Raw genomic sequence first — 10,686 nt, 5'->3', positions numbered from 1 at the left:
AGGGGTATATTGTTGTGAATCTGTATTTCACATCATTAAATCTTTTTTGATAAATAACAAATGGCATTAAGCATGAACTGCTGAACAGTGCAAATATAAATCTATCTCATGATTGATCATATTCGATAATTAAAAGGAGTTCACGGCTGATCCAATTGAAAATATTTGATAAGATTGAGTGTTCAATTGTTTTAGGCCAAATTTCCCAATTACATTGACATGTTAAAACAAATTTCCAAGTTTTAGCACAGACTAGAAAGTTCACAATCAAACTGACTTTACAATGCATACAAGGAGTATATGCATTTGCATAGCATAGAAAAAGGTAAAAACTATTGGTTCACAAGCATACTTTTTTTTCTTAACATTAATAAAAACTAAATAAATTAAGAATTGAAACTTGCCGTCGTGAACTCAGGTTCAACTCTTCAGGGATTTGAAATATATTCCAGGTTGACAGATTTTCTAATTTTCAATTTGAATGTGATTGAAGACAAGCACCATTTTTATTGGAATGACCTTTATATGCTGCAACAAGAAATATTTTTCTATATGATCTATTTATCAAAAAACTAAATTTAAGAATTTATGTATTTGTATATGGTAATTGCCAACTAAAGAATCATGAAGGGAGGACAAAAGGTACTAAAGGAACAGTCAAACTCATAGATCGAAAATAAACTGACAACGCCATCGCTAAAAAGGAAAAAGACAAACAGACAAATAATAGTACACAAGACACAATATAGAAAACTAAAGACTAAGCAACACGAATCCCACCAAAAACTGTTTTAACTTGCAAATACCTGAACATGATAAATATTGAAAGTAGGAAACGAAAAAATTGGAAAACCTGTTTACTAAATTGGAACACCTAACTGCAGGGATTTGGTGTAACATTATATAGATTGGGGTTATCTTACTTGTACTCATATCTCTCTCACAGCTTGTTTATCTACAATGTATGTACATGTTAGATAAATCATAAAATAATGTTTAATACATATTTTTGTCTAAAAGGATGTATACACGTTTGTCTTTGAATATTTCTTGTTTGTGATTTAAATTCCTTTAGGTCACCTTTAATTAGGAAATATAATGATTTGATTTGAATGTCAAATTAGCTCAGAACCAGTTCAACAGAAAACCAGCCAATATTATCAATAATCAAGGACGATTGAAGATGTGTCAATAAAAAGGACGCACACATGGTAAATATTTTTAAATTTATACCAAAAAAATTAATACAATATTTGAAATTACCTCTATTGTCACAAATTGTATTTACAGTGATGCTGTGGAACTCCTGGCAATCACAATACTGATATACCAGTAACACAATCATTACAATGGGGCAGTTATTACCCCCCCCCCCCCCAAGCAAACATTCTCTCCCGGAGCCCGACATATTATTGATTCCTGAATATCCCTATAGGTCTAAAACTCCATATTCACATGAAAATATAATACTTCCGAAAATCCGCAAAAAATCAAGACCTAATCCCGACGTCCCGAGTTAGGTCCTTCTATTCTCATTCCTGTAACGTTTGTTTTTTTCCAAAATTAAATCTTCAAAGAGCTACTTCTGTATTAGCCCTGTAATAGATATGAGGTAGGCTCGAAGAGCCAATGGCCAATACAGCTGATCGAAAATCTATAACAGGGCCTTTCCAGAAACACCAACACTTTAATTAAATGATTTTAACTCAAGAACTTACCTTTAAGAAGATACAGAAATTCAAATCTGAAAATGTCTTTTCGAATGCACGTCCATGAACCTTTTGTCAACATTGTCAGATGCAATTTATTACTTGCCGTCCACGTACGTACTTTATATAATGCTTTTACACATTATTTTTCTAGCTAATAAAAAGTAGGTGGGAAAAATAAATTAGACAGATAATTTTCAAGTCTAGGTTCTAACATGTCCAATACACCTGACCTCGAATCTATAACAGGAACAATACAGAAACAGCCAATTTATAACACTAGAATATTACTATTATAATAGTTGTTATCTACTTATTACAAATCTTAACTCACCCAATCAGATTTTTCTCTATGGGGGCATTTTTATGCACGTGAACAACATCAAATTTATGTGAGTCTTGCAATTGTAAAAGCTGACTTCAAAAATAGATATAATGAAAAGCATAGTTTATGGCGGGGGGAATGGTGTTACTTTGTGTATAAAATAATGTTTGGAATCTTGAGGTATACATATCAGAGAAATAAAGAGATTGTGCGAGTTTGAAAATTAAACAAATAATAAATAATAGACTATGTATTAAATACGTTTTCATTAACAATTTTAGACATTTTAATTTAATAGATAATTTCATTGTTTATGACAGAGCGTATGTTACTTTGGTGACGCTTACCAATACATTAAAGGAAGGCAACAGTAGTATACCGCTGTTCAAAAGTCATAAATGAGACAAGACAAATCTGGGTTACAAACTCAATCTGAGGGAAACACATAAACTATAAGAAGAAAACAACGAAACAAACAGAATCACTGAAGTGCAACAAAAACAAACGACAATGCAACACACATTAAGACTTGCAAAGCACAAAAAAACAGATGGAACAAGACCGTTGATTAATTATTTTAGGAAGAATCCAAACACATACAAATTTAATGTTTCATTCAATTCTTCAAATCTGGTACAATCACAAAATTGTTTGTAGATTTATAGAAATTGTTTGAAAAGGAACACGATATAAAATAATGATAATAATCTTCTTCAGTGAAGCATTTGCTACATAAATCATTGTCTGATACCTTCCATCCAAAAACAATAACTATTTATTTGGCAATATACTTTGTAAAAATTGCCGTCGATACATCATCATTTTTTTTTTCAATAGCTAAAAAACAAAATCTGTTTCTAATGACAATACATTTAATCATATATTTATACCAATCGGTTTCGAAACATTTTTCTTTACTAATGTGTTGGACAATAACTTATTTGACAAAACAGAAATGTCAATATAGTGATCATTTATTGGCAAACTTGTCTTTTTCTTTGACTCTTCTTGTAGAATTCTTTATTTGGAATATATTCTTAGTTTCACTTCTTCTTATTACATTTGTATAAACTTCAAGATTTACCTGTATTTGTTTAAAACCGGTTTTTTTTCTAAAGTGAATATTTTCGAAGGGTTAAATTTTTCGCAGTGGTGACTTGCCATGGCTTTGGTTTTTGATTGACTTAAGCCTGCCAATTGATATTTTATTGTGTGTTTTTCTATATTGTGATATTATGCTATTGTTTCAGAAAAAGAAGAAGGTTTGGATCCATTAAAACGTTTAATCCCGCTGCAAATGTTTGCACCAGTCCTAAGTCAGGAATCTGATGTACAATATTTGTCGTTTGTTTATGTAGTTTATACGTGTTTCTCGTTTCTCGTTTGTTTTATTTTATATAGATTAGACCGTTGGTTTTCCCGTTTGAATGGTTTTACACTAGTAATTTTGGGGCCCTTTATAGCTTGTTGTTCGGTGTGAACCAAAGCTCCGTGTTGAAGGCCGCACATTGACCTATAATGGTTTACTTTTTTTAAATTGTTATTTGGATGAAGAGTTGTCTCATTGGCACCCACACCACATCTTCCTATATCTATATAGTGATATTTCATCTTCAAAATCTAATTTCTCACACTCTTCATTATCATGTTCAAAATAAATTTACAGGTTTATCTGTCCAGTTAATATTAACTAATTTGTCTGTTTTTGAGTTTTCTTATCCATGTCCCTTCTGTTGTGTTTTTATTTATAAGTAATCCTGAATAAGATCCAAAGATTTCAAGTTCATTCATGGATAGTTCGATGACATTTCTATTATTAAACAATTTTGTCATCAGCTAATTGACTTATTTAATACAATATGTTTTCTTATCAAATTGTATCTAAAATTCTTGTAAATTTTTGTTTAAATTATTTTTATACCTTTGTTATTTTGAAGTCTCAGTGCCAATATTTCAACAAGTAGAGCAGATAAAGAACACACTTTATCCCTCTAGAATTTTGAAACATTTTTGAAATCCACCAATTATTAATAATAATTTTCAATATTTGTCAAAATTTTAATATAGGAACAAAATTTATGAGCTGTGATTTTTGTTCAAGAACTTATTTTACATTAGGAAACATATTTTCTGTGATATAAAATATACTGAAATAATTTCCTTTAAAATTTGTTCCGCCGGAAAAATGGCACACCAGAACATATCTTTTGCTACACTGTCATCTTTCCTTCATTTTATACGACTTAATTTCTATCTTTTATTTTACTTGTAAAATGGTCTATTTTGATGATCGTATGTTACAATAATCATCAAAATTAAAAACATATGTGACTGATAACTAATATAGTTGGTATTTCTTGACGTCAAAATATGCAATTTTGAACAAAAGTTTAAGAAGACTTGTTTCCATGTAAACGGGGACAAAAACAATATTTGTATGTCACCATAATTCTGATATGTTCATTCATTGCTTTCAGCAAACAAAATTTAAGAAAATCTAAGGTTATACTTGCCACAACTTTGTTAAAGAGTAACAATGATTAAAAAGACCAAACACGTGGTAAAATATGTATAAATTCTAACCCCATAAATAATTTTTTACATAATTTATGTAAGGTCATAGTTAAAATTTTCATAACAAAATGTAATGGTTTTCTTGAAATTTAGAATATAAATGGGAAATGTACCAAAGAGGCACAAACCCGACATACAGCAGAAAACATCCGAAGGCCACCAGTTGGTCTTCAACACAGCAAAAAAATCCCGTACCTGGAAGCGGGCTTTAGCTAGCTTTCTTAGGACATTATTTGGAGTATACAAAAGTGAAGTTATATGTTTTCTAAAATACCAGACTCAACATCTTCATATGGATATTTGAGTGAAATAGAAATTTAATATTTTTTTGGGATTAATTGTTGATAAACTTAAATTAACTATATTTTTAATAAAGTTTCCCTTGCTTTCAGAATGTAAATACGAAAGTAAAATGCATTCAGATGAGGAAAGAAGGCTTGCGCATATGGGACAAATAGTCCTACATTTTTTCCCGATGATTTTACGGGTTATTTTAACTGAAGTGAATGAAATAAATCAGTACGCATGTAGAAGTATCCAGAACAACCGGGATTTTAAATCCAAACTTTTTGAAGATGAGACTTCAATAGTGCTAACTATGATAAACAATGGATATTCATTTTTTAATATTCAACTTTGCTACAAAATGCTTAGGCATTTTGAATGGATTAATCCACCTAGAAAGGGATGGGGGAATGAAATCGAAGATGCAGACATAGAATTAGCAGATGATATTGAAAGAATTAGACAAATATCAAACACAGTTATTTTAATGCCATTACATGACGTAAGTGAGATAATTTACTCATCCGTTATTCAGAAAGTAAAGGAAATTAGTGTAAGAATAGCTCGTTTTAAGAAAGAATCAAACAAGTCAGAAGATTCCATATATTCTTGTGAAATCGGCAACAAGGACACACTCGAAGAAGATGAAATTTCGACTTTACTAAATAATCTGCGGAAAATGCATAAAATTAAAAGTAAGTATATTGTAGACTTTATGTTCATTCAATCGGTCTACCGAGTAAATTCATCATGTGTAATCTGGTCGACTGTATAAGCCATACTATTGTAAGATTATCAAAGTACAGCACAAACGGAGCTCTGAAATTATTGCACTTTGTAAACATTGGCATACTTTATGAATTTGCTCTGTTTGTAAAAAAAGAGAGACGAAAGATACCAAATGGACAATCAAACTCATATATTGAAAATAAACTGACAACGCCATTGCTAGAATAAAAACAAAGGCAAATAATAGTACAGATAACAATACATAGAAAACTAAAGAATAAGCAACACGAACCCCACCAAAAACTTGGGTGATCCTATGTGTTGCGGAAGGGTAAGTAGTTCCTGCTCCACATGCGGCACCCGTCGTGTTGCTTATGTTATTACAATCCGGTAGAATTAAATCAATGGATATTGGCATTAAAGTCAAATTGATCTTTAAATGTAATTTCGCAGTACACACAAAGTCATTTTCGCAATAGACATACGTTCTAATATAAAGAAGTGTTTATATCTGATTTGTCTCGAAGATAAGAATGCAAATTTGAGTTCAGATTATTAAGCATAAATAAATTGGAGCAATTTTAGCAATATTGGGGGAAAATGAGATCACACAGTTTTTGATTAAGTTCAAGTTGCTGAGTCTTAAATCATTTATGTAGTCTTCTGTGGTCCTGTTTGTCTTTCGCATTTTGTTAGTCCGTTTACTGTAAATTAAAGCTTAATCGTTATTCGTCCGTCCGTCTGTCCGTCTGTCCGTCCGTCTGTCCGCCCGCCGTCAACACGTCGGACAAAAACTGAAAAACGCGTTTACCAATTTTCATGAAACTTTGATAAATTGTTCATGTAGACGTTATAGTCTAAGATATTTAAAGAATAAATAATCGAAGAATTCAAATAGAGAAAAATATTCAACGAGTGACCGAACAACACAATAAATAACGAATGCGCGTAGCTCATGAGTTAATTATCAGTGTTGACGTTGTGAGGTCACGAGTTAGATATTTTTCGATATTTGATATCTTTGATTAGTTATTTTGTTTTCTAGCATTGAAAATAAGATTTATAATGAAATGATAAAAGAAAATATTAGGATTTATATTTTTTCTACACATTCACGTTTGTTTTCACCAGACATCATCGATAACGTCTTGAATTTTATTTTCACAAAACACGCCTTCATATGAAAGTTTGAAAAATTAATATTATAAAGACAAATATTAACAGGACTTTAACTGATTGAATACATACATAGCTTGTGAAGAAACGAATATCACAAATTTGAAATTACTTGATAAACCAATTTGAAATAAAAAAAACACGTCTTAAAACATTATTCATTTTGATGCAATTTTAACGTGTCACTTTTTTTTTTACAGACAATCCATTCCCCTGTAACCCTGTCACAAAAGGACTGAACAGATATGCCAGACTTGGACTTCTAATCGTCAATGTATTTCCTAATATGTATAGGGAAATTGTCAGCTCAAATATATCGGCCAAAATGCTTTACAGACAAATTCAAAAAAATCTTAAACAAAATCCGCGTAAGTTTGATAAATTGACACATGACGAGCGCACTGGTTTGAATTTACTAAAAAACGGTAGTTATGGAGAAATAGACTTTACAACAATTTATAAACTTATAAGAGCCTTTGCTATTGTTGATGATCCTAATCAGGGATGGGCGAAAACCCCATCAGCATCTGATACAGAGATAGCAGATGACATTGAAAGAATGAGAATTATCCGGAATAAAATAGTTCATAAGATTAAAGCTGAAGTTTCGAAGGTAGAGATGAATGATCTTTTCACAGAAATAACATCTATTGCCAGCAGAGTAGATAAGTATTTGGGCAAACAACCTGGAGCTGGATTTGAAATAGAAGTTTCAAAGTATCGAACATGTCCTCTGGATCATCATTTGGAACAGAAATACACTCAAGCCCTTCAAGAAATAGAAAATATGAAAGGTAAACTTTTTAATGTTTGTCAAGTAGACCTTAAAAAAAATAGTTATCCTAAATGTGCATTCTTGATGATTCAGAAACAACGTTAATTTTACTGTGGTAAAAATGTACTTCTGAGTAGATGGATGAGCAAACATGTAAACTGACAAATTCATTATCATTAATTTGCCCTTTTTCAGCATTGGATTAGAAACAAATCTGGTTTGCTTTCAAAAGGCAGAAAAAGAAGTATATCTGTCAAAAGGTTTGCTCATGATACTGTGCACTAAGAAAACAAAGAGTATGCAGTACTTATTTTAATGAAACACAAGAGGCAAAACTTAAACCTATGCGATTCATTAAAGTAAAAAACAAAAGTTTTGAATCTAAAATGGTCACATTCCGATAAATCATTATTTATTTGAAGCACAATCTTTTGTATGTTATATAGTACTCGCTCACTCATCCTCTTCGCCTCCTTTTTTTGTCAGCCTATAGGACATCAACCAGTCCATGTAACATTTGTCTGTGTTTTGTTTTTTTCTCTCTTCGCAGGTCCCCCCTAGGTTCTTTTTCGTCTACCATCATGTATCCATCGCAAAGCAAACTTGTTGATATTCTCATTTTCTTTCCTCAATACATGCCCAGTCCTACGCCATCCCTTCTTGTTAATCTTAGTGTCTATACATCACTGATTAGTTTCGTGGTATAGATATTAGAATATGTGGTATGAGTGCTAATGAGACAACTCTCCATCTAAGTCTCAAAAATGTAAAAATAGACCATTATAGGTCAAAGTAATGTATTCAACACGTGTCTTTGTTGGTTATTTTACTTGGCCAGAATATCTTACATATTTTCATCAAGTAAGTCGTTCTGAATTGAAGAAACCCTTTTTATGTCTGATTGGATAATTCGCCCCATTAAAAGAATTGACTTTGCTGGTGTATATCTGTTCTTTATTTTCAGACTGATTAATATTCTCTTGTATATGGGTTGTAATTGGCAGAATGCATATATGGCCTTGCTTATTATTGCTCTAGTATATTTTGCTGTTCCATTGGTGTTACTAAGGATGCTTCTAAGATAACAAGTCCTCAACCTCTTCAATAATATTATTTTCAGAATACACTGGTTGTATTATGTTACTGATAATGTTGATGAGCTTAGTCGTCTTCTTATCTATAATCAGGTCTACACATTTTTCTATTTCCCTAAATCTGATGGTACCCTTCTGCAAATTATTCAGAACTAGTTTTTTTGTCAATCTATACTTTGCTCAATTGTATTTCTAATGGTAAATATAGTCGATAAATCCTTTCCTGATCTAAAACCTGCCTGCTCTTTACTCAGAATTTTATCTGTAGCGTCATATATTTTGTTTAAAAGTACTCTCGGTAATATCTTGCTTGTACTTACAGTAAAGTTGCACTATGCAAGTTGTTACAGTCACTTTGATCTCCTTTTTTAGTGAAGGTCTTTAGTGAGACCCTTTGCCCAGTCATTAGGATAGTGTCATGTCTTCAGATATTTATAAACAGTGCATAAATACGAATGTGCTGGTTTCTATATCTGCTATCTGTTAGATATCGGCAGTACAGTAAAATGAAACTGATATGCTTTTTAATTTTTACTTGAAATGAAGAGTAAAATCAAATTTGATTGAAAAAGATCAGATAAAGCATTCTGTTTGTAGTCAATTCCAGGCAATGCTTTACAAGATCAAACTGCATAGATTTTGCTCATTATTGAAGGTAGTCATTTTGTCTTTAGTTGCTGGTTATCTCATTGGCAATCATATTACATATAATATTCCTTTTTTATATTAATAATTTAAAATAGGTATCTTTTACCAATAGATGTACTTCAGTTGCTCGAAGCCGGTGATATCTTATGAATATCATAAATGAATGACTTTTGTTGTTATTTAGAAGGATATGTTGTATTGGCGATCATCGTGTTCTATAAATAATTACATATTCAAACTTGGTTTCACTTAGAAACAATGGCAACTAGACATCAAAGAAGATATGCCAACTAGAAACCTAACTTGTTGAAAAAATAAGTGTCTTTATATCTATAATGCTAATCGAATTTGATAATGGTCGAAGCGAATTGGGGTCTGGGTGTTTTCCCTAGAAATATATGGAATGCAAACACAGCTTGTGTTTTTAGAGCTGTTACGCTCATGTCAACATACCTTACATGTACTATCAGTTATATCGAGTTTCTGTGTCCAACTAGGTGGTTAAAGATACGTTCCTCATGTGTGGTGGGATCGATTCCATAACTAAGACTTTACATTTAATAATTTTGTTATATTCCCGATTGTAAACAGTCTGGGTTGGCTTGTGTTCTTCATATAATTAAAATCATTCTAATCACGTTGATGAAAATTATAATAAAAAAAACACAAGAGAAAGAAATTTGAAAAATTGAATAAACTATTCCAAAAAGGTCAAACAATTAAAAAAAATATCTTTCGAAAATCATTTTATTTTCTATATGTATGGTATATGTGATATCCATAATGTATTTTTAAAGAATGGAAATTTTGACATTGAGAAAATGATTTTTTACATTGCAGAACAGTTTACATTCGAAGAAGTCCATTTTTATTATGGCAACAGTTTTCAAACCTTTGTAGAAAATGTCAAACAGAAATTAGGAAAACCTGGTAAGTATTTTATTGATGCGCAACAAGGATTTAGTAAAAGGGTTTAGAAATACATTGATCAATGTTTGATGCATTGGTATGCACAATAAAAATGGCTAATGATAAAATTTTATAAAAACTAAGTTTAAATAAATTGAAAATGTAAGATTTCATTTCAGCCTAATGAAACTTAATATTATGGCTTGTGATTTAACTGAATATGTCAAAGTTAAAGAACGGTAGCTTCATATTTATATTGTGTGATCAGGTTAATATAAATTGAGGAGCTGTAGTATGATTGTCATTGAGACAACTGCAGATATATGCGGTCCTCATGCTAAGCAATCATTTTGACTTCTTAAGGTGGTATCCAACACTTTCACTTAAATTAATTTGGCTCGTTTAATTTTCATTAAATTTTGACAAAGTATTTACTTTGACCCTTTAACAAAAAGATAAAAA

At 31.1% G+C, this 10,686-nt stretch overlaps 1 long non-coding RNA gene across 1 annotated transcript; it reads left to right on the top strand.

The window, feature by feature from the left end:
• The first annotated feature begins 1,099 nt into the window (after positions 1-1,099).
• LOC143070511 (uncharacterized) lies at positions 1,100-10,246 on the top strand. The gene is made up of 4 exons (XR_012976558.1): positions 1,100-1,211; positions 5,001-5,588; positions 6,999-7,592; positions 10,156-10,246. It is a non-coding gene; the product is annotated as an uncharacterized LOC143070511 (long non-coding RNA).
• Positions 10,247-10,686: the final 440 nt, after the last annotated feature.

Source organism: Mytilus galloprovincialis, chromosome 4 (assembly GCF_965363235.1).
Source record: "Mytilus galloprovincialis chromosome 4, xbMytGall1.hap1.1, whole genome shotgun sequence".
Lineage (NCBI taxonomy): Eukaryota > Metazoa > Mollusca > Bivalvia > Mytilida > Mytilidae > Mytilus > Mytilus galloprovincialis.
The sequence above is the reverse complement of the archived record's forward strand: the minus strand, read 5'-3'. Positions and strand labels throughout refer to the sequence as shown.